Source organism: Aquarana catesbeiana, linkage group LG07 (assembly GCF_042186555.1).
Source record: "Aquarana catesbeiana isolate 2022-GZ linkage group LG07, ASM4218655v1, whole genome shotgun sequence".
Taxonomy (NCBI): Eukaryota; Metazoa; Chordata; class Amphibia; order Anura; family Ranidae; genus Aquarana; species Aquarana catesbeiana.
The window spans coordinates 217,487,402-217,513,226 of NC_133330.1; positions in this window are offsets into that span (position 1 = coordinate 217,487,402).

The following is a 25,825-nucleotide window of genomic DNA, read 5'->3' on the forward strand; positions in this document are numbered from 1 at the left end:
AGAATGTGTTTTGGGGTGTAATTTGTGGTATGCATATGCGGTGTGTGAGAAATAACCTTCTAATATGACAATTTTGTGAAAAAAAAAAAGAAAAAAAAAATCTTGATTTTGCAAAGAATTGTGGGAAAAGATGACAATTTCAAAAAAACTCATCATGCATCTTTCTAAATACCTTGGAATGTCTTCTTTCCAAGTAGGGGTCATTTGGGAGGTATTTGTACTTTTCTGGCATGTTAGGGTCTCAAGAAATTAGATAGGCCGTCAGTACTTCAGGTGTGATCAATTTTCAGATATTGGCACCATAGCTTTTGGACTCTCTAACATTCACAAAGACCAAATAATATACACCAAGTTGTACTTATTTTTACCAAAGATATGTAGCAGTATAAATTTTGGCCAAAATTTACGAAGAAAATTTACTAATTTGCTAAATTTTATAACAGAAACAAAGAAAAATTCATTTTTTTACCAAATTTTCAGTCTTTTTTCTTTTATAGCGCAAAAAATAAAAAAACCAACGGTGATTAAATACCACCAAAAGAAGGCTCTATTTGTGTGAAAAAAAGGACAAAAATTTCATATGGGTAAAGTGTTGTATGACTGAGTAATTGTCATTCAAAGTGTGAGAGCACCGAAAGCTGAAAATTGGTCTGGTTAGGAAGGGGGTTTAAGTGCCCAGTGGTCAAGTGGTTAAACCATATTTCAGTATTAGTCCATGAGTAATATCAAGGCTTCACAGTTCTCTCTTTTTCTAAATTCTTGAATTGTCCATGATAATGTTGTCATTATATTAGTTAGCGCCTGTTTACAGTTAGAACCCAATGGGGTAAACAGGGATGTTATTATACTGTTTATGTATGCTTTATTTGATCATTTGTATGACTACTGTCCATTACTTTGATTGAGATTAGTATGTAAATGTTTTACTGCTATACCTGATTGTTATATACCAAAACCAGCTTCCTTTAATTTTTCTGTTATTTGTATGGAAATTTCAATAAAAATTCTTTAATGATTAAAAAAAAAAATGTTATTACTAAAATATGTTGGTTTGTTCAAAAACCATTTTCTAACGCACATGTTAATATGCACAGAATAAAACGTTTTCTACTCAACAATGTGTGGCTTCTTCTTTCAATACTCAATATCATTTTTTGGACTAAGTTGGTGTTTACACTGAAATGGGGGTTATTTACTAAAGGAAAATTCACTTTGCACTACAAGTGCACTTCCAGTGCAGTTTCAAGTGCAGTTTCAAGTGCACTTTTGCAGTGCACTTGTAGTGCAAAGTGGATTTTCCTTTAGTAAATAACTCCCACAGTGCTTTATAATTTGCCACAATCATGCCATTTTCGTGACTCTGCAAAATTCATTCATGGTGCTGAAAATGATGTATAGTTTTTAAGAGTAATGCATTACATACATTAACAACAAAAACAAGGTGTGTGTGTAGCAGACCCACAACATAATAATAGTCACTGAAGAGATTGTCACCTCATGTATCAAATAAATTACGTTTGCACTATTGAAGAAAATGAAAAAAAAAATAAACCAATTGGAGAACCTAGGAGACAGCTAAAAGAAACACAAGCAGTAAATCAAAGGATGTATTATTTCAGTTTAAATAAAAAAAATATTTTTAAAATGTTTATTAAACATTTTCTGGCAAATCAATGGCCCCCTACCCACAATATACTCCATATATTTTATACGGACCTTGTGTGCGCTTTGGGGGGGGCAAGTACTGAAAACCAGATACGAACCCACAAGCACAAATTGAAGAGCAGTAACGATCGGAAAAGCATGAGGCTGAAAAGCACGAATCGTCTCTCACCAAACTTCTACTAACACGAGATTAGCAGAAGGAGCCCTAAGGGTGGCGCACTTGGTATTGAACTTCCCTTTTCTAGTGCCGTCGTACGTGTTGTACGTCACCACGTTCTTGATGTTCAGAATTTCCGCCAAGATTTGTGTGACCGTGTGTATGCAAGACCAATTTGAGACAAAATCCGTAGGAAAAAATCCATGGATTTTGTTGTCGGAATGTCCGATCGTGTGTACAGGGCATAAAAAACAACAAAGGAAACAAACAGATTTTGTAGCCATGAGTACAGAACAATCCTACCTGAATTATCGCTTTATCTCTGGAGTTAATCCCCTCTTTAATGCATGCCAATATTCTGTTTGCTTTGTTAGCAGCAGCTTGGCATTGCATGCCATTGCTGAGCCTATCATCTACTAGGACCCCCAGGTCCTTTTCCATCCTAGATTCCCCCAGAGGTTCACTCCCTAGTAAGTAGATTGCATTCATATTTTTGCCACCCAAATGCATTATTTTACATTTTTCTACATTAAACCTCATATGCCATGTAGTTGCCCACCCCATTAATTTGTTCAGATCTTCTTGCAAGGTTTCCCCATCCTGCAGAGAAGTTATTTCCCTGCTAAGCTTAGTGTCATCATACAGAGATTGATCCAGGCCATTTATGAACAAATTAAACAGGATTGGTCCCAGCACAGAACCCTGGGGGACCCCACTACCCACCCCTGACCATTCTGAGTACTCCCCATTTATCACCACCCTCTGAACTCACCCTTGTAGCCAGTTTTCAATCCATGCACTCACCCTATGGTCCATGCCAACAGACCTTACTTTGTACAGTAAATGTTTATGGGGAACTGCGTCAAATGCTTTTGCAAAATCCAGATACACCACATCTACGGGCCTTCCTTTATCTAGATGGCAGCTCACCTCCTCATAGAAGGTTAATAGATTGGTTTGGCAAGAACGATTCTTCACGAATCCATGCTGATTACTGCTAATGATACTGCTTTCATTTCTATAGTCCCTTATCATCCCCTCCAAGAGCTTGCATACTATTGATGTTAGGGTAACTGGTCTGTAATTCCCAGGAATGGGTATTTTTGGCCCTTTTTTAAATATTGGTGCTACATTGGCTTTTCTCCAATCAGCTGTTACCATTCCAGTCAGACTGTCAGTAAAAATTAGGAACAATGGTCTGGCAATTACTTGACCGAGTTCGCCAAGTACCCTTGTGTGCAAGCCATCTGGTCCCGGTGATTTTTTAATGTTAAGTTTCCCAAGTCTATTTCTAATTCTGTCCTCTGTTAGCCATGAGGGTGCTTCCTGTGATGTGTCATGAGGACAAACACTGCAGTTTTGGTTACTGAAGCCCCCTGATTCCCTCATGAAGACTGAGGAGAAGAATAAATTCAATATCTTCGCCAGCTCCGCATCCTTTGTAACCAGATGTCCTTCCTCATTTTTTTATGGGGGCCATTATGGTCTGTCCTTCCTTTTTTACTGTTTATATACTTAAAGAATTTCCTGGGATTTTTTTTGCTCTCCTCTGCTTTCTGTCTTTCGTGTTCTATCTTAGCCGCCCTAATTGTACTCTTACATATCTTGTTGTATTCTTTGTAAAGTCTGAATGCTGATGATCCCTCAGCCTTGTATTCTTTGAAGGCCTTTTTCTTTTTTTTTATGCATTTTTACATTGGAGTTAAGCCATCCAGGACTTTTGCTCGCTCTTTTAATTTTTTTTCCCAATGGGATGCACTGGCTAATGCCCTTATTTAATAAGCTCTTAAAGCAGACCCATCTCTCCTCCGTGTTCTTTATTTCTAAGATTTTATCTCAATTTATATCTTCTAGCAAGGTTCGTAGTTTAGGGAAGTTAGCTCTTTTGAAATTCAGTGAATTTGTGTTCCCCTTGTGTTTCCTATTTGTGTGATTTATACTGAAGCCAATTGACCTGTGATCGCTGTTTCCTGAATTGCCCGTATTTCCACATCCGTGATCAAGTCTGTATTGTTGGTAATCAGTAGATCTAGTAACGCCTTGTTTCTAGTTGGTGCATCTACCATCTGACCCATGAAATTGTCCTGCAAGACATTTAGGAACTGGCGAGCCTTAGACGAATGCGTGGTTCCCACCGCCCAGTCTATGCCTGGATAATTAAAATCCCCCTTTGTGATAACACTTCCCATCTTTGCTGCTAATCCAAATTTTGATAGGAGGTCCATCTCCCCCTCCTCCCTCAGGTTAGGGGGCCCATAGCATACTCCCAGTATTATATTCCCCTTAGCTTTATCCCTTTGGAGCTCTACCCATAAGGATTCCACCTCCTCCCTAGCCCCCTTATTGAAGTCATCTCTCACATTCACTTGTACATTATTTTTGATATATAGGCACACCCCTCCCCCTTTTCTACCCTCTCTATCCCTGCGATAAATGGTAATACTACATCACCTCAAGACACATTTATAAAGAAAACAAAAACTGAACATTGCTTGCAAAATTGCAAAGCTGACCAGATATTAAAGAGGTTGTAAACTTCCATGGGGAAGTTGTACCTAAAGGTAAGCCTAGAATAAGGCCTATCTATAGGTACTGTATATATCTTCTAATGTGCGCCGTTCAGGAGATATTTACTGTTTACTGCACCGTGATGTCATCGGGGCATGCGCTCTGAAGGAACGGCCATTTCTTCAAGCGAGTGTGCAATGACTGGAGGCTCCAGTGCGCATGTGCGGGAGTGATGTCACATGACTCCGGCAAGTCACAGAGTTGGAGTCCGTGGCCCCGGAAGGAAGACGGCAGGGACAACGCGGGCTTCGTTTGAAGGTAAGTTTCACATAAGTTTCACATAATGTTTCACATAAGTTTCACATAATGTGCTAGTATGCGATGCATACTAGCACATTATGACTTTACTTTGCTTTGAAGAAAAAAGGAAGAAAAAACCCACCAGGGTTTACCTCCTCTTTAATATATGAAGCGATATGCTACCATTATCCTTACAGTCTTACTGATTAAGTACACCAGTTGACTGTTTTTGTTACTAACAGAATAAACACTGCTCATGGAAAATGACACATACAGAAAGATGGGAATGTTAGTCATGGAAAAGGGTGGGAAAGCTGGATCCCTATTTAGGTACTTATCACTCTCTGACAGCTAGGGTTATTTTAATACCTAATTCTGTAATGTAGATGTTTCTGAACCCCAAATAGGTTTTCAAGGGGACTACATAGAAAATGCACTACACTGACAGGAAACAAGAAGCTAGACTTTTAGTCTGGCTGATATAGCATGGGAGATTTTTCTGGAGGAGTCATTTATTGTAACAAAGATCAAAAATGGTAATAAAGATGCTTAAGTAGGATTCAAAACGTGTCTAAAAAGCTAAAAGGAGGATAGGCATTTAAATATTACGGTATTTCATAAAACATCTTTAGGATTTCCAGAAGCATTTGTCACAAGGGCTTCCCTAAGTCCCTAAGTGATGGTGAACTTCTCCAAGGGTCTAATTGTTTGGTAGACAAGGCTGCTTTCTTAATTTGTGTCAATCCCGGTAGCTCTGATTGCAGTGCATCCTTTATTTCAATTTGTCCTTAACCACACCAAGATCCTTTCAACGAAATCCTTCAGCATTATGACCTATGCCGCATCACTGTTAGGCCACGGCATATCACAAAATGCATTGGCTAATGAGCTTAAGTATATTTGCTGAAATATGGGAATCCTGTCAACAGATCTGGATGGAATTTAATATGACCTTCAGATGAGACTGTGTTGGAGCCTCAACTGGAATCCCAATTGTGAATTTCCTTTAGAAAAATAGCTATCCTCATACAATTCAACAAAATGCTGGGGTTTATTTACTAAAACTGGAGAATGCATAATCTGGTGCAGCTGTGCAAAGAAACCAATCAGCTTCTAATTTCAGCTCATTCAATTAAGCTTTGACAAAACAAAATGGAATCTGATTGGTTTCTATGCATAGCTGCACCAGATTTTGTACTCTTACAATTTTAGATTCCTCAATCATGTTTACGGAGCAATGTTATACACCCTGACCCATTTGAGTGATATGTAACAGCTCCTAAATTCTGTTCTTACTTCTCTGTCCTATTCTTCTCTGTAAGTAGACATGCTAGAATGATTCCCTTCTTGTAGGCTTAACAAAAGTGCACTTCAAAATAATAACTATGTCTTCACTATTTACAGTAAAATCCTATCATTTGGTTCATATGATTCATTTCATTTCTAAAGAACCGTTATTCCTTCCAACGCTGCTCTGTTCTTTGAACCTTTAACACAAATCTTATGTAGATTAATTGGAAGGACAAGGAGTGGGTGGGAATAGAACAGGCAATGGAGAGTTAGACAATGCAGAAAGATATCTATAAACTAAAGCACATGGAGAAAAATTATCAAACATTACCCAGTAACCTCTGTTTTTATATAACATGATATTCAAATGAGTTTCAAAGACCCAGAATAGACATGAGGACAGAATTGCAATATCAAGTTTTTGTTTGATCTTGATTATAATTATTTGTTTTTAAAAATGAAATGATTTGTAGGACTAGATGAAAAATCCTGCAGATATACACTCACCGGCCACTTTATTAGGTACACCTGTTCAATTGCTTACCAATACCAGTTGAGCATCGTTTAAACACCACGACCTACCTGAGTGTTGTTACTGACCATGCCCATCCCTTTATGAATCTTCTGATGGCTACTTCCTGCAGCATAATGCACCATGTCACAATGATCATATCCTCTCAAACTGGTTTCTTGAAGATGACAATGAGTTTGCTTTACTTCAATGGCTTCCACAGTCACCAGATCCAATAGAGAACCTTTGGGATGGGGTGGAATGGGAGATGTGCATCATAGATGTGCAGCTGACAAATCTGCTATCATGTCAATATGGACCAAAATCTCTGAGGAATGTTTTCAACACCTTGTTGAATCTATGCCATGAAGAATTAAGGCAGTTGTGAAGGCAAAAGGGGGTCCAACCTGGTACTAGCAAGGTGTAACTAATAAAGTGGTCAGTGAGTGTAATTCTCTGCAACTACATCTGAATTAAAAAATCAAGTTCTGGATTCTGTACAATCTACACCTCCAATCTTGTAGACCAATTTTGAATGGTCATTGAATCCCTAAAAAGATAATTTTTTAGGAATCTTTATATATACAGCTTGACATAACAAAACAAAACCAAAAATGCCAGTTTTGTGTACACGAGACTTTATGGTTTGCTTCTAACATTAGTATGTAAAGCTTTTTTGACAGATGGTAAAGAAAGGATCTATTGAGAATGGGACTTTAAAGGTACTTCATACATATACAGAAAGACAATTACTTTAGTAAAAATATAAATCTATGCAACTATGCAAATATGCAACTGCAGTTACAATCATGGTCCTGGGTATGCACACCTATCCAAACCCTGACCTAATGAGAAAACTGGAGTTGCATGTACATAGTTCCTGAGTCCTAATGTTTCGACATGTTTCGCCGGGTCGGCTACATCAGGAAAAGGACCAATGATTTGTATAGAGCCTTAGGTGTATAAACAAAAAACAAAAATAAAAATTAATTAACTTATAACAATACACAAAAAAAGAATGTATTTTTTAATATACATAGTATGACATTGTAAAGCATAATTCATGTTATGTCACCTTCTGGGTGATGCTGTCCGATGCATGCCCGCCCTCAGGTGCTTTGTCTTTCACGGCGTCCCGGTTGTTTATTACATCTGCAGGACAGCTCAGCTGTCCTGCACTGTCTGCAGGGTATGTATTTCCGCCCTGCTAGACGGAAACCGGATGTGGTCATCATTTCCGGTTTCTGGGTGTTAGTCCGTGCTGCTTGCACCTCCTATTTGCGTCTGCGGGGCGTCAGTACGGCGTGACATCACACCCCGGTTTTGGCGCCACAGGGGGGGATATTTAAACCTCAGATTGTGCAGATGCAATTTGACACGGCCCGGGAGCTCATGACATTCTATGGCAGGGTTTTTGTAAGGTAATTATTTCATTTTGGCACTGGAATTGCTTATGTTCTCACCTGGAAGTCTGAGAGACCCCATATTGATTTGGATATACCTTTCATGGTGCAGAGACCACCTACAGCCTTCTTTCCTCTTTTGGCAATGTGGCTTTATGCCTCTCTGCCACCCCCATGCATTTTCTCATTTTATGCGCTTATTAAAGACGGGATTAGCTAAAGCATCAGTCATTTTGAGGTGAGAAAACTCTTTTTATATATATTCCTTGATATTATGAGATGGGGGCTGGGTGTGTTTTTTGCAGAGGACAATGTCTGACAGACGTCTATATGTCTTATCAGCTGTGTAGATGATGTGAAGTTTATCATACGGAGTGAATTTACTGATGCCGTCAATGATTGCCCTGTCTGCATGAGCTCCAGGCATGTACACCACTTTATTTATAGAGTTATGAGAGTGTGGTGAGCACGGTTCATTTACAGTTGGTTATGGACTGGTGCTTCCCCTACCCTTGAGTTGTTTTATGTATCTATTTTTATTTTGATGTATAACTTGTTGCATATACTGCTGCACTGCTTACCTGTTTGATCCAATTGAAAATTGCATCCCCCTCTACGGGAAGTCTGACACTTTGGGAACTGGTCTGGGATCCAGGCAGTGGGGGCGTGTGACTCCCCCCTGGCTGTGGTCACTCCGGGACCCACCAAGGTATGGGGTTGGGGTTCCGGGGTGTGTGTGGGCTTTGTGTATGGGGGGATGGGGTTTAGGTGTTTTGGGGTTTTTGGGTTTTTTTTGACATACCAACATGAATTATGCATTTACAATGTCATACTATGTCTATTAAAAAATAAATTCTTTTTTTGTGTATTGTTATAAGTTAATTAATTTTTATTTTTGTTTTTTGTTTATACACCTAAGGCTCTATACAAATCATTGGTTTTAATATGTAGTACCTGAATGCCTTCATCCTTTTCCTGATGAAGCCGACCCAGCGAAACATGTCAAAATATTAGGACGCAGGAATTATGTACATGCAACTCCAGTTTTTTCATTAGGTCAGGGTTTGGATAGGTGTGCATACCCAGGACCATGATTGTAACTGCAGTTGCATATTTTTTATTATGTCATAAATGTGTCTATTTGTCTTTGAATAAATGATTTATAGTTTTACTAAAGTAATTGTCTTTCTGTATATATATAAAGTACCTTTAAAGACCCATTCTCAATAGACCCTTTCTTTACCATTTTTCAGGGATGTTGGTACATTTGTATTATTTGTTTTTTGTTTGGTGCTGACCTCTTTCCATATATATCTAGACCTTTTTTGACAGATGATGAATGCATTTTTGAAGTTGGATCTCATGAATTGCACTCAATCTCACCCTAAACAGTTCTCAGATGCTTGTGCAACCCAAAAAATTGAAAGGCCAACTGTGCATGTGCTGATTTGATGAGTGTTCCTATTCCTTTGGGACCCAGTTAGCTTGGTCCCCTACACTCCACTAATATTTTATTGCTTAATAATTTGCATAATTAAAAAAAATATCATGTTTGATCTCTTATCATTGGTGATGGTTGCTTATCTGTTTAGGTCTCATTCGTTCGTAATCTACATATGGTTTTGCTTTCTTTATGGAAATTGTGGTTAGATTATATGAATGGCTTCTTTCTCGAAAACCTTTTCATGCATATAATTTTACATAGGCGATACTGTTTTTATTTTATCAGTTAATATTTATAGCAGTCTACTGGTTTACTTAATCATCAGAAATTGAGATAATAAAGATAGTATATCAATTCAGATATTGAGCTCTATATATCAGCTTATGAGCAGTGCCATCAGATATTTTCATGTTTTTTTAAAGAACATGTCTTAATGTTACATCTCCTATAATTCTCATTCTCTTTTACATTTACAATGGGGACGGAAAGTATTCAGACCCCCTTAAATTTTTCACAGCACCCCATATTGACAGAAAAACACAGAATTGTTAACATTTTTGCAGATTTATTAAAAAAGAAAAACTGAAATATCACATGGTCCTAAGTATTTAGACCCTTTGCCCAGTATTTAGTAGAAGAACCCTTTTGATCTAATACAGCCATGCGTCTTTTTGGGAAAGATGCAACAAGTTTTTCACACCTGGATTTGGGGATTCTCTGCCATTCCTCCTTGTAGATCCTCTCCAGTTCTGTCAGGTTGGATGGTAAACATTGGTGGACAGCCATTTTTAGGTCTCTCCAGAGATGCTCAATTGGGTTTAAGTCAGGGCTTAAAATAACAAAACCACTCCTTTGTTATTTTAGCTGTGTGCTTAGGGTCATTGTCTTGTTGGAAGGTAAACCTTTGGCCCAGTCTGAGATCCTGAGTACTCTGGAAAAGGTTTTCGTCCAGGCCAAAAAGTTCTATCTTGGCCTCATCAGACCAGAGAATCTTATTTCTCACCATCTTGGAGTCCTTCAGGTGTTTTTTTGCAAACTCCATGCGGGCTTTCATGTGTCTTGCACTGAGGAGAGGCTTCCATCGGGCCACTCTGCCATAAAGCCCCGACTGGTGGAGGGCTGCAGTGATGGTTGACTTTCTGCAATTTTCTCCCATCTCCTGACTTTATCTCTGGAGCTCAGCCACAGTGATCTTTGGGTTCTTCTTTACCTCTCTCACCTAGGCTATTCTCCCCCGATAGCTCAGTTTGGCCAGACGGCCAGCTCTAGGAATGGTTCTGGTCGTCCCAAACGTCTTCCATTTAAGGATTATGGAGGCCACTGTGCTCTTAGGAACCTTAAGCGCAGCAGAAATTTTTTTGTAACCTTGGCCAGATCTGTGCCTTGTTACAATTCTGTCTCTGAGCTCTTCAGGCAGTTCCTTTGACCTCATGATTCTCATTTGCTCTGACATGCACTGTGAGCTGTAAGGTCTTATATAGACAGGTGCGTGGCTTTCCTAATCAAGTCCAATCAGTATAATCAAACACAGCTTGACTCAAATGAAGGTGTAGAACCATCTCAAGGATGATCAGAAGAAATGGACAGCACCTGAGTTAAATATATGAGTGTCACAGCAAAGGGTCTGAATACTTAGGACCATGTGATATTTCAGTTTCTTTTTTAATAAATCTTCAAAAATGTCAACAATTCTGTGTTTTTCTGTCAAAAAATGAACTTAAATGATTTTAGCAAATGGCTGCAATATAACAAAGAGTGAAAAATTTACGGGGGGTCTGAATACTTTCCGTCCCCACTGTAATTCTGGTGTTTATCACTATTTCAGTAAAATTCTTCATATTGTTGAAGAAAAAAAGATAACAATTTTGTCAAAGGCCATCAGCATGTGATGAAGTATGACTGGCTGCTATTTGTTACCATACTTCTTTTTTGCCTCACTCATTAAATCTGAATGTCTTACAGTAATCAAGGGCTTATTAACATTTTTGTGATGTGTTCACATGTGTTTTAAAGTGCATTACCGTGCATTGTGTTAAGGTAATCTTTTGAAATGAATGGACTGCCAACACCCCAAAACATCCCAGAATTTGTAATACAACACATTTTGGTGTAGTGCCATGCATTGCAATGTGTTGCAATGCAAATGCTTTGCCAAGGTGTATTAGGTTGCCATTCAAATCGAATGGTACCACAACACAGCAATGCTTATAACATGAGAACAATAACAAGTGAGAAGAGATCTTTTTGAGTGGAAGGGAAATCCGCTCTTAGACCTTATCAGATGTTTCTGTTGGAAGAATTCCCCTCACCTCCTGTTAACTCTGAAAAATGTCTCTCTCCCAGTGAAAGTGGTTACCAAGACAAAAAAAAAAAAAAAAAGAGGGGAATTTCCCCAGTGGTGATACGCATAGTCAGAAACCTGATAGGAGTTGTAATCCTCCCCTCAAAATGAAAAAAAAAGTTGGTTTTAAAGAGGACGTTGTTAACCCCTTCCTTACCACCTAACACATAATATATGTGAGACAGCAGGGTAAGTGGGCCTTAAAGTTCACATGAAGCACATGTGTGTCCATGGTACACAGCTGTTGTATGTTAAAAGCACACTCACTGTATGCTCCCTGTGCACTGACTGAGCTGTCACAGACAACTCCATGACACTGTTCACAATCAGGAGCCAGTAGGAGGGTTACCTAACCATGTGGCCACTGTGACAGCCAATCACAGTGGCACATGATCAAGAACCCCACCTCCTGTCGTTGGCAAGGGGTAAAGTGGAACCTACCCTGCTCTACATGGTCCTGCATGCATTGTTCTGCAGCTTCACTGCCACATGCCTGGTCCCATGTCATCGTATTCTTTGCTTAAGTAGCACCACCCCTGCAGGAGCCACTGGTTGATTTGGGTCCTCTGCTGCCGACAGCCTAGTTTGAGGTCTCATTCATACTAACACCACCAGTATATTTTTCTTTAACCGCTTCGATACAGGGCACTTTTACCCCTTTCCTGCCCAGGCCAATTTTCAGCTTTCAGAGCTGTCACACTTTGAATGACAATTGCGCAGTCATGTAATGCTGTACCCGAATTACATTTTTATCATTTTCTTCCCACAAATATAGCTTTCTTATGGTGGTATTTAATCACCCCTGGGTTTTTTATTTTTCGTTAAAAAAGACGGAAAATTAAAAAAAAAAAACGTTTTTCTTGGTTTCTATCAGTAAATTCTGTGAATAAGTAAATTTTCTCCTTCACTGATGTGCACTGATAAGCGGGACTGATGTGCACTGATAAGCTGCACTGATGCTGCATCACTGATGGGCACTAATAGGCTACACTGATGGGCACTGATGAGGCGGCACTGAAAGGCACTGATTGGGTGGCACTGATGAAGAGGCACTAATATGCCGCACTGATGGGCACTGATAGGTGGCGCTGATATGCAGCACTGATGAGCACTGATAGGTGGCACTGATGGGCACTGATAGGTGACACTGGTGGACAAATAGGTGGCACTGATGGACACTAATATGTTATGGGCAATGATAGGTGGCATGTAGGCACTGATGGGCAGCACTGTAAGGCGGCACCGATGGGTGGCACTGGTGAGCAGGCACTGATGGGCACTGAAAGGCAGCACTGACTGGTATCACTGATGGGCATTGATTGGTGTCACTGATGGGCACTGATTGGTGTCACTGATGGGCCCTGCTGGGGCTGCACTGATAATCCGGGCACTGATGATCAGTGCCCTGAATACCTGTACATTCTCCGCTGCGAGAAGATGCCGCTGATCGGATCTCCTCGCCTCACACTCTGTGATTGAAAACAGCCGATAACATGGGTAAAGAGCCGCGGCATCGTCTCTTTACCGAGATCGGGGTGTTGCCGCGTCCTAGGGACACGCTGCGATGTGCACCCTCGGGCACGCAAGAGCGGTAACACTGGGTTGATGTCATATGACGTTGCCTCAGAACGAGAGGGGATCCTGCCCGCCGTCATTTTACTATATGGCGGGCAGGAGGCAGTGATTTTAAACTTCAGCATATAATGTAGACCCAACAGAATAACTGTAGCTCTTCTTATGAGATGAACTGCAACAAGTGACAACAATAAGTATCAACAATGTTTAGGCTAGGTCACTTGAGAGCTCTCCCGACAAGGGTGCCATGTTTGAGACTGAGGTTATGGATTTAAAGTCAAATGCAATCATGATAAAATCATCTGGCTATAATCCTTAATGTAAATCTTCTGTCGGCTAAGTTGAGGCTCTTGAAGACGTTGGAACGGAGAGATGGTGTATGATTTGAGTAATTAAAGTACTACACCCAGTGAGTAGTACTGAGTAATAGGGATTGATTGTTAGATACAGTTACAGTGATTGGATGCAAAGAACAGGTAGATTGGCCACGTTAGGCCTAGTTCAGTAACAGCAGCTGTCAGGGAAGATTTTGTAGAAGACCTGGCAAACATGCCAATATCCAGTATGGCCACGCTAACTTATGCATGCGCATTAGCGACCTACACGTAGTGGCGAATCTTCGTGTGCAACGGCGCATCAGCACACGCAAAGCACGCTAATTGCAAGCATCCACCTATATAAGGACAACAGCTCCTCCCACAAATTGCTGGATAATTGTCAGCCTTTGTATCCTGTGTTCCTGTGCCTTGTGCTTCTGCTTGATTACCCCTGACTTGTTCTGGCTTCTACCTTGGCTCTGACTCCGGCTTGCTTCACAGACCTGCTCCTGCGTTGTTCCTGATTGATATCCTGTGTTTGACCCTGGCTTGATCTCGACCATACTTCTGCCTCAGCTGCTGATTGACCTACTGTGTTTGACCCCCAGCCTGGCTTCTGACTTTGCTTCCTGCTCGGGTAGAGTCAAGATCCGCTAGCGCTTCCAGAGAATTGGCTACTTCTCTGCTTTCGTGTGTCCTTCCATCTGGAACCATCAGGCAGCATCACCTTTAGGCAACCCATGCATCTTTGGGCATAGCACACTCTGTCACTACCTTCAGGGGTACTCTGCACTTAGCCGCAAGGGAAGCCCTCTTGTCACCTCAGCCTTCAGTCAGGTACGTGACAGCAGTAAACAGTTAGAACAGTGGTGCGTAGTAAATTGAACCTGCAAGCTTCTTGCAAGTGAGTGTTAATCTCATTGTCAATTGGGGGGCACACTGGCAGCAATTGATGGGCACACTGGCAGCAATTGATGGGGCACACTGGCAGCAATTGATGGGCACACTGGCAGCAATTGATGGGGCACAGTAGCGGCTGTGCATGAATGCATGAATCTATCTATGTTCAGAGAGAGGTTACAGGAGAGAGGGGGCGGCACTCCTGTGCCTTTTATGGGCGCACCGCCACTGGGGGGAGGTATATACACTGCGGCGAGTATCAATTCCAAGTCATAGAGCTTGAAGTGTAGAAAGACACATCTGCCATTTTCATCTACCAAGGTCCTGCTGCAGGAGAACAAAACACAAAACACCCATATAGACTAGAATAGAAACCCCCCTCAAAGAGGTATAAATTGAGTGATAGGCTTGTTGAACAAAGCGACTTTTAAAAAATCTAATGGTATTGCAGGTACTATGTGTCTCCTGCAGACAGACCAGGGAGGGACGAAACAAGGCCACATAATCAAAGACAGATTGCCTTTTCAACGCATTATTCAACCCCCTAACATTCCAAGAGATGATTCGAATCAACTGGTTTACCATAGTTAAAAACTAGACATTGAGTTTGTCGACCGGCCCAGATATAACATTTGCATACCCTGTTTGTAACTTGTAATAGGTGGTAAATAAAACAAAAAAAACACAAAAAACACACGCAGTTCCACGCAAAAAGAAAAAAAATCATACAGTGGCTACCCGCTGATTGGGCTTCCGGTATTACAATGTATACATACATTTATAACTTTATAACTTTAAGTTATAAAATTCTAACTATCCCACTAAATATGCAATAACTATCATTACTACTATCATTACTACTATATCTTAAATCGCACCCGGTCATCATGAACCACTCGAAGGCGGGCAGGGTAAAGCATAGAGTATTTTAACCCCAGGTATTGCATATCGTTTCTTGGTTTCCCTAAAGTTCGCCCTCCGTTTCTGGACCTCCGGTGAAAAATTTCTAATATCCTTTAAAGCCTTTGCTCTCCTCAAAATAGTCTCCTTATCTCTATAATTCAGGAGATGAATAAGAAATGGTTGCAGGGTATTCCCAGGTAATAGATGTCAGGTAGTTACCCTATGAGCTTACTCCACAGCAAATAGTGATGAAAAATGTTCCTTTTCAAATATATCCCTTACCCAATGTTCAGAAAACTCAACTGGGTCATTTCCCTTCACCTCCTATGGTATGCCCACTACCCGTACATTGTTACGGTGTAGGCGGTTTTCAAGATCTTCTGCTTTGGTATCTATAGCATTTCGTCTGCCTATGACCTTATTCATTTCAATAGCAAGCGGGGGGGGGGAACAGTGTCCTATAATTCGCTAACCCTATTTTCAAGGGGCGTGGTGCGTTTCCACACTTTGTGAAGGTCGTCACAAATAAGCGAGACATCTTTACATATGGCCTGTACTTACCCAGTACGTATAGAGAGAGAAGAGGAACACTGTTTTATTAGGGAGAAGAAAATCCCTTAATATGGGTTCTAGGTTCTCCTCTGCTAGAATCCCCCTCCCTGTTCATTATAGTTTATAGGAGCAGTACTCACAGCAGGCGGGGGGAGCAAGGGTCATTCAATGTCAGCGGGTTGTGGAGCTCTTTGAGCATCTCATTTGTCAAGGAGCATACCGGATCCCACTGGCTGATTAACGGTCTCTTGCAGCTCAGGCTCTGTGTATGGGCCAGATGATCCAGTATAGCTATCCTGTTGAGCAGCCACATCTCGGGCTTTCTTTGGCCTTGTGGTGGTTCTCTGTTGAAGGGAGGGGGCCACTACACCTGTGCCCTCCAGCTTGCCTGGTTCAATGCAGCAGCAGTAGTAGCTCTGGCTCCCTCCTTCCCCTGCTTACGCCGTGTCATCACAGTGACGCCGCCTGTCAGCTTCAGGCACTCAGTGGCTTCAGCGGCTCCAGACTACCCTCCTAGAAGGTCTGGAGAGTTGAGGCACAGTGACCGCAACCACCCGCGGCTAAGGGGGAGACTGCCGGGGAAACAGCCAAAGAGACAGCCGAGCAAACAACCAGGCAGTTGGCAGCAGGGGCTGGGCAGATGGATAGGCGTGGACAGCCACACAAGGTAGATAGACAGGAAAGGCATGAGAGTAGGGATTTTCCCGATGTTCGAATCAAACGTAAGTTCGACTCTAACATCGGGTGTTTGTTCGCAAACTAACCAAACATATGGGGCATTCGTGGCAAATTTGAGCGCCGTGGAGCGCCCCATAATGCACTGCGAGATCACAGTGCATTGATGGCTGCTGATTGGCCAAAGCATGCACCTGACCTGCATGCTTTGGCCAATCACAGTGCGATCTGCTGTGAGAGCCATGATTGGTTAAAGGCAGGGTTCCTTTGGCCAATCATGGCTCAGGGGGCTAAGTCCACGCCCCACACTATATAAGGCTGCTTACACTGCGGCCGTATGTAGTGTGTTGGAGTGGAGGAGATTGAGAGAACTTGAGCTAGATTAGGCAGGTTAGTTAGTGGCGTGCAGGCAGTTTAATATATATATATATATATATATATATATATATATATATATATATATATATATATATACAGTGTAGTCAGTGTAGACTATATATACAGTGCAGGTAGTGTATTAATATATACCGTCTAGTACAGGGCTCAAAATTTCAAATACTGAGCTACTAGCCAGGCCTTAAGGGTTACTCGTCACCAGTTGCCCCACCCAGTTCCTACCCTGCACCGCCCCTAATTCCGCCCCTAAACATGCCCTCAAAAATTATCTCATGAAATGACACTTAAATATTTTATGCAGAATTAAGTTACAAAAATAAATATTAACAACAACTTTATCAGTGCCTTTCAGTGCAGCCTCACCAGTGCCCATCAATGCAAACTCACCAGTGCCCATCAATGTAGCCTCACCAGTGCCCATCAACGCAGCCTCATCAGTGCCCATCAATGCAGCCTCGTCAGTGCCCATCAATGCAGCGTGACCTGTGCCCATCATTGCAGCGTTACCTGTGCCCACCAATGCAGCCTCACCTGTGCCCATCATTGCAGTGTGACCTATGCCCACCAATGCAGCCTCACTTGTGCCCATCATTGCAGCGTGATGTGTGCCCATCATTGCAGCATGATTTGTGCCCCCCCATGCAATGTGTCCTGTGCCCACCATTGCAGCCTCACCTGTGCCTATCATTGCAGCGTGACCTATGCCCACCATTGCAGTGTGACCTGTGCCCACCATTGCAGCCTCACCTGTGCCCACCATTACAGCCTCACCTGTGCCCATCATTGCAGCCTCACCTGTGCCCACCATTGCAGCCTCACCTGTGCCCACCATTGCAGCGTGACCCATGACCATCATTGCAGCACGACCTGTGCCCACCATTGCAGCGTGACCTGTGCCCACCTTTGCAGCCTCACCTGTGCCCACCATTGCAGCCTCACCTGTGCCCGCCATTGCAGCCTCATCTGTGCCCACTATTGCAGCCTCACCTGTGCCGAGGAAGAGAGAGGGTGGCCGGATCATTACAGGGGAAGAGAGAGTAGAGGAAGAGGAGATCTGGCGGTTTACAGAGTGCGGATATAGCCCACTGTAACAGCTTACATTACAATTGCCATCTGCTCGTGGTTACACACAGCCCCGCCTCCTGACCGGCTTTTGGACCGGCATCGGACCAGCCTTCTGTTTATCACAGGCGCAGGTCAGGAGGCAGGGCTGTGTGTAACCACGAGCAGACAGCAATTGTAATGTAGCGGCTCTCCTCTTCCTCCACGCTCTCTTTCCCCAGGGCGATCGCTGGGAGAATGTCTCCCTGCCGTCGGTGCTCACCCCTCCCCTCCCAGGCAGCCCGCGCTCACAAGCCCTCATTTTCCACTCGCAAAATGCGATATATATACAGTATCTCACAAAAGTGAGTACACCCTTCACATTTTTGTAAATATTTTATTATATCTTTTCATGTGACAACACTGAAGAAATCACACTTTGCTACAATGTAAAATAGTGAGTGTACAGCTTGTATAACAGTGTACATTTGCTGTCCTCTCAAAATAACTCAACACACAGTCATTATTGTCTAAACCGCTGGCAACAAAAGTGAGTACACCCCTAAGTGAAAATGTGAAAATTGGGCCAAAAGTGTCAATAACCCTCTTGGGCATGGCGTTCACAAGGGCTTCACAGGTTGCCACTGGAGTCCTCTTCCACTCCTCCATGACAGCATCACGGAGCTGGTGGATGTTGGAGAACTTGCGCTCCTCCACCTTCCGTTTGAGGATGCCCCACGGATGCTCAATAGGGTTTAGGTCTGGAGACATGCTTGGCCAGTCCATCACCTTTACCCTCAGCTTTTTTAGCAAGGCAGTGGTCATCTTGGAGGTGTGTTTGGGGTCGTTATCATGTTGGAATACTGCCCTGTGGCCCAGGCTTCGAAGGGAGGGAATCATGCTCTGCTTCAGTATGTCACAGTACATGTTGGTATTCATGGTTCCCTCAATAAACTGTAGCTCCCCAGTGCCGGCAGCACTCATGCAGCCCCAGACCATGACACTCCCACCACCATGCTCCTCACCTGATTGTCACCACGCATGCTTGACACCATCTGAACCAAATGAGTTTATCTTGGTCTCATCAGACCACAGGACATGGTTCCAGTAATCCATGTCCTTAGTCTGCTTGTCTTCAGCAAACTGTTTGCGGGCTTTCTTGTGCATCGTCTTTAGAAGAGACTTCCTTCTGGGACGACAGCCATGCAGACCAATTTGATGCAGTGTGCAGCGTATGGTCTGAGCACTGACAGGCTGACTCCCCACCCCTTTAACCTCTGCAGCAATGCTTGCAGCACTCATATGTCTACTTCTCAAAGACAACCTCTGGATATGACGCTGAGCACATGCACTCAACTTCTTTGGTCGACCATGGCGAGGCCTGTTCTGAGTGGAACCTCTCCTTTGTTATTTTCACTCTTTGTTATATTGCAGCCATTTGCTAAAATCATTTAAGTTCATTTTTTTTCCTCATTAATGTACACACAGCACCCCATATTGACAGAAAAAAGTATTCAGACCCTTTGCTGTGACACTCACATATTTAACTCAGGTGCTGTCCATTTCTTCTGATCATCCTTGAGATGGTTCTACACCTTCATTTGAGTCCAGCTGTGTTTGATTATACTGATTGGACTTGATTAGGAAAGCCACACACCTGTCTATATAAGACCTTAAAGCTCACAGTGCATGTCAGAGCAAATGAGAATCATGAGATCAAAGGAACTGCCTGAAGAGCTCAGAGACAGAATTGTTACAGGGCACAGATCTGGCCAAGGTTACAAAAAAATTCTGCTGCACTTAAGGTTCCTAAGAGCACAGTGGCCTCCATAATCCTTAAATGGAAGACGTTTGGGACGACCAGAACTCTTCCTAGAGCTGGCTGTCCGGCCAAACTGAGCTATCGGGGGAGAAGAGCCTAGGTGAGAGAGGTAAAAGAACCCAAAGATCACTGTGGCTGAGCTCCAGAGATGCAGTCGGGAGATGGGAGAAAGTTGTAGAAAGTCATTCATCACTGCAGCCCTCCACCATTCGGGGCTTTATGGCAAAGTGGCCCAATGGAAGCCTCTCCTCAGTGCAAGACACATGAAAGCCTGCATTGAGTTTGCTAAAAAAAACACCTGAAGGACTCCAAGATGGTGAGAAATAAGATTCTTTGGTCTGATGAGACCAAGATAGAACTTTTTGGCCTTAATTCTAAGCGATATGTGTGGAGAAAACCAGGCACTGCTCATCACCTGTCCAATACAGTCCCAACAGTGAAGCATGGTGGTGGCAGCATCATGCTGTGGGGTTTTTTTTCAGCTGCAGGGACAGGATGACTGGTTGCAATCGAGGGAAAGATGAATGCGGCCAAGTACAGGGATATCCTGGACAAAAACCTTCTCCAGAGTGCTCAGGACCTCAGACTGGACCAAAGGTTTACCTTCCAACAAGACAATAAACCTAAGCACACAGCTAAAATAATGAAGGAGTGGCTTCACAACAACTCTGTGACTGTTCTTGAATGGCCCACCCAGAGCCCTGACTTAAACCCAATTGAGCATCTCTGGAGAGACCTAAAAATGGCTGTCCACCAATGTTTACCATCCAACCTGACAGAACTGGAGAGGATCTGCAAGGACGAATGGCAGAGGATCCCCAAATCCAGGTGTGAAAAACTTGTTGCATCTTTCCCAAAAAGACTCATGGCTGTATTAGATCAAAAGGGTGCTTCTACTAAATACTGAGCAATGGGTCTGAATACTTAAGACCATGTGATATTTCAGTTTTTCTTTGCCCGAGGTGGTCGGCTTCTGACTGGGAGCGTTCAGAGATGAGGGGGAGGCCATCCATTCATAGCCCCCCCCCTCGCGATTGCTCCCAGCCAATGAGATTCTTCCCCTGTCTCTGTATAGTACACAGAGGCAGAGGAAGTGATGTCATCTCTCCTCGGCTCGGTATTTTCCGTTCCGGCGCCGAGGAGAGAAGACATCCGAGTGAGTGCACAACACACACACAGTAGAACATGCCAGGCATACTTTACACCCCCTTTACCCCCCGATCCCCCCCGATCACCCCCCAATCACCCCTCACCCCCCCGTCACACTGACATCAAGCAGTTTTTTTTTTTTTCTGATTACTGCATTGGTGTCAGTTTGTGACAGTTAGTGTGGTAGGGAAGTTAGTGTTAGTCCCCCTTAGGTCTAGGATACCCCCCTAACCCCCCCTAATAAAGTTTTAACCCCTTGATCACCCCCCATCGCCAGTGTCGCTAAGCGGTCATTTTTCTGATCGCTGTATTAGTGTCGCTGGTGACGCTAGTTAGGGAGGTAAATATTTAGGTTCGCCGTCAGCTTTTTATAGCGTCAGGGACCCCCATATACTACCTAATAAATGTTTTAACCCCTTGATTGCCCCCTAGTTAACCCTTTCACCACTGATCACCGTATAAGTGTTACGGGTGACGCTGGTTAGTTCGTTTTTTTTTTATAGTGTCAGGGCACCCGCCGTTTATTACCTAATAAAGGTTTAGCCCCCTGATCGCCCGGCGGTGATATGCGTCGCCCCAGGCAGCGTCAGATTAGCGCCAGTGCCGCTAACACCCACGCACGCACCGTACACCTCCCTTAGTGGTATAGTATCTGAACGGATCAATATCTGATCCGATCAGATCTGTACTAGCGTCCCCAGCAGTTTAGGGTTCCCAAAAACGCAGTGTTAGCGGGATCAGCCCAGATACCTGCTAGCACCTGTGTTTTGCCCCTCCGCCCAGCCCAGCCCAGCCCACCCAAGTGCAGTATCGATCGATCACTGTCACTTACAAAACACTAAACGCATAACTGCAGCGTTCGCAGAGTCAGGCCTGATCCCTGCGATCACTAACAGTTTTTTTGGTAGCGTTTTGGTGAACTGGCAAGCACCAGCCCCAGGCAGCGTTAGGTTAGTGCCAGTAGCGCTAACACCCACGCACGCACCGTACACCTCCCTTAGTGGTATAGTATCTGAACGGATCAATATCTGATCCGATCAGATCTGTACTAGCGTCCCCAGCAGTTTAGGGTTCCCAAAAACGCAGTGTTAGCGGGATCAGCCCAGATACCTGCTAGCACCTGCGTTTTGCCCCTCCGCCCGGCCCAGCCCAGCCCACCCAAGTGCAGTATCGATCGATCACTGTCACTTACAAAACACTAAATGCATAACTGCAGCGTTCGCAGAGTCAGGCCTGATCCCTGCGATCGCTAACAGTTTTTTTGGTAGCGTTTTGGTGAACTGGCAAGCACCAGCCCCAGGCAGCGTCAGATTAGCGCCAGTGCCGCTAACACCCACGCACGCAGCATACGCCTCCCTTAGTGGTATAGTATCTGAACGGATCAATATCTGATCCAATCAGATCTGTACTAGCGTCCCCAGCAGTTTAGGGTTCCCAAAAACGCAGTGTTAGTGGGATCAGCCCAGATACCTGCTAGCACCTGCATTTTGCCCCTCCGCCCAGCCCAGCCCACCCAAGTGCAGTATCGATCGATCACTGACACTTACAAAACACTAAACGCATAACTGCAGCATTCGCAGAGTCAGGCCTGATCCCTGCGATCACTAACAGTTTTTTTGGTAGCGTTTTGTTGAACTGGCAAGCACCAGCGGCCTAGTACACCCCGGTCATAGTCAAACCAGCACTGCAGTAACACTTGGTGACGTGGGGAGTCCCATAAGTGCAGTTCAAGCTGGTGAGGTGGCAAGCACAAGTAGTGTCCCGCTGCCACCAAGAAGAAGACAAACAGGCCCGTCGTGCCCATAATGCCCTTCCTGCTGCATTCGCCAATCCTAATTGGGAACCCACCGCTTCTGCAGCACCCGTACTTCCCCCATTCACATCCCCAACCAAATGCAGTCGGCTGCATGAGAGGCATTTTCTTTATGTCCTCCCGAGTACCCCTACCCAACGAACCCCCCAAAAAAGATGTTGTGTCTGCAGCAAGCGCGGATATAGGCGTGACACCCGCTATTATTGTCCCTCCTGTCCTGACAATCCTGGTCTTTGCATTGGTGAATGTTTTGAACGCTACCATTCACTAGTTGAGTATTAGCGTAGGGTACAGCATTGCACAGACTAGACACACTTTCACAGGGTCTCCCAAGATGCCATCACATTTTGAGAGACCCAAACCTGGAACCGGTTACAGTTATAAAAGTTACAGTTACAAAAAAAAGTGTAAAAAAAAAAAAAAAAACACACAAAAAAAAAATATAAAATAAAAAAAAATAGTTGTCGTTTTATTGTTCTCTCTCTCTCTATTCTCACTCTATTGTTCTGCTCTTTTTTACTGTAATCTATTCTGCAATGTTTTATTGTTATTATGTTTTATCATGTTTGCTTTTCAGGTATGCAATTTTTTATACTTTACTGTTTACTGTGCTTTATTGTTAACCATTTTTTTGTCTTCAGGTACGCCATTCACGACTTTGAGTGGTTATACCAGAATGATGCCTGCTGGTTTAGGTATCATCTTGGTATCATTCTTTTCAGCCAGCGGTTGGCTTTCATGTAAAAGCAATCCTAGCGGCTAATTAGCCTCTAGACTGCTTTTACAAGCAGTGGGAGGGAATGCCCCCCCCCCCCCACCGTCTTCCGTGTTTTTCTCTGGCTCTCCTGTCTCAACAGGGAACCTGAGAATGCAGCCGGTGATTCAGCCAGCTGACCATAGAGCTGATCAGAGACCAGAGTGGTTCCAAACATCTCTATGGCCTAAGAAACCGGAAGCTACAAGCATTTTATGACTTAGATTTCGCCGGATGTAAACAGCGCCATTGGGAAATTGGGAAAGCATTTTATCACACCGATCTTGGTGTGGTCAGATGCTTTGAGGGCAGAGGAGAGATCTAGGGTCTAATAGACTCCAATTTTTTCAAAAAAGAGTACCTGTCACTATCTATTGCTATCATAGGGGATATTTACATTCCCTGAGATAACAATAAAAATGAAAGGAACAGTTTAAAAATAAGATAAAAAAGCAAAAAAATAATAAAGAAAAAAAAAAAAAAAAAAAAAACCACCCCTGTCCTCCCCTGATCTCGCACTAAGGCAAACACAAGCGTCGGTCTGGCGTCAAATGTAAACAGCAATTGCACCATGCATATGAGGTATCACCGCGAAGGTCAGATCGAGGGCAGTAATTTTAGCAGTAGACCTCCTCTGTAAATCTAAAGTGGTAAAGACTGTAAAGCCTGTAAAGGCTTTTAAAGGCTTTTAAAAATGTATCTATTTTGTTGCCACTGCACGTTTGTGCACAATTTTAAAGCATGTCATGTTTGGTATCCATGTACTCGACCTAAGATCATCTTTTTTATTTCATCAAACATTTGGGCAATTAAGTGTGTTTTAGTGCATTAGAATTTAAAAAAGTGTGTTTTTTTCCCAAAAAATGCGTTTTAAAAATCGCTGCGCAAATACTGTGTGAAAAAAAAATGAAACACCCACTATTTTAATCTGTAGGGCATTTGCTTTAAAAAAAATATATAATGTTTGGGGGTTCAAAGTAATTTTCTTGCAAAAAAAAAATAATTTTTTCATGTAAACAAAAAGTGTCAGAAAGGGCTTTGTCTTCAAGTGGTTAGAAGAGTGGGTGATGTGTGACATAAGCTTCTAAATGTTGTGCATAAAATGCCAGGACAGTTCAACCCCCCCCCAAATAACCCCATTTTGGAAAGCAGACACCCCAAGCTATTTACTGAGAGGTATGTCGAGTCCATGGAATATTTTATATTGTGAAACAAGTTGCGGGAAAGTGACAAATTTTTTTTTTTTTTTGCACAAAGTTGTCACTAAATGATATATTGCTCAAACATGTCATGGGAATATGTGACATTACACCCCAAAATACATTCTGTTGCTTCTCCTGAGTATGGGGATACCACATGTGTGAGACTTTTTGGGAGCCTAGCCTCGTACGGGACCCCGAAAACCAAGCACCGCCTTCAGGCTTTCTAAGGGCGTAAATTTTTGATTTCACTCTTCACTGCCTATCACAGTTTCGGAGGCCATGGAAAGCCCAGGTGGCCCCAACCCCCCCCCCAAATGACCCCATTTTGGAAAGTAGACACCCCAAGCTATTTGCTGAGAGGTATAGTGAGTATTTTACAGACCTCACTTTTTGTCACAAAGTTTTGAAAATTGAAAAAAGAAAAAAAAAACATTTTTTTTCTTGTCTTTCTTCATTTTCAAAAACAAATGAGAGCTGCAAAATACTCACCATGCCTCTCAGCAAATAGCTTGGGGTGTCTACTTTCCAAAATGGGGTCATTTGGGGGGGGTTTGTGCCACCTGGGCATTCCATGGCCTCCGAAACTGTGATAGGCAGTGAAGAGTGAAATGAAAAATGTACACCCTTAGAAATCCTGAAAGCGGCGATTGGTTTTCGGGGCCACGTACGCGGCTAGGCTCCCAAAAAGTCCCACTGATGTGGTATCCCCATACTCAGGAGAAGCAGCTAAATGTATTTTGGGGTGCAATTCCAAATATGCCCATGGCCTGTGTGAGCAATATATCATTTAGTGACAACTTTGTGCAAAAAAAAAAAAAATTTGTCACTTTCCCGCAACTTGTGTCAAAATATAAAATATTCCATGGACTCAACATGCCTCAAAGCAAATAGCTTGGGGTGTCTATTTTCCAAAATGGGGTCATTTGGGGGGGGGGGGTTGTGCCATCTGGGCATTTTATGGCCTTCAAAACTGTGATAGGTAGTGAGGAGTAAAATCAAAAATTTACGCCCTTAGAAATCCTGAAGGCGGTGATTGGTTTTCGGGGCCCCGTACGCGGCTAGGCTCCCAAAAAGTCCCACACATGTGGTATCCCCGTACTCAGGAGA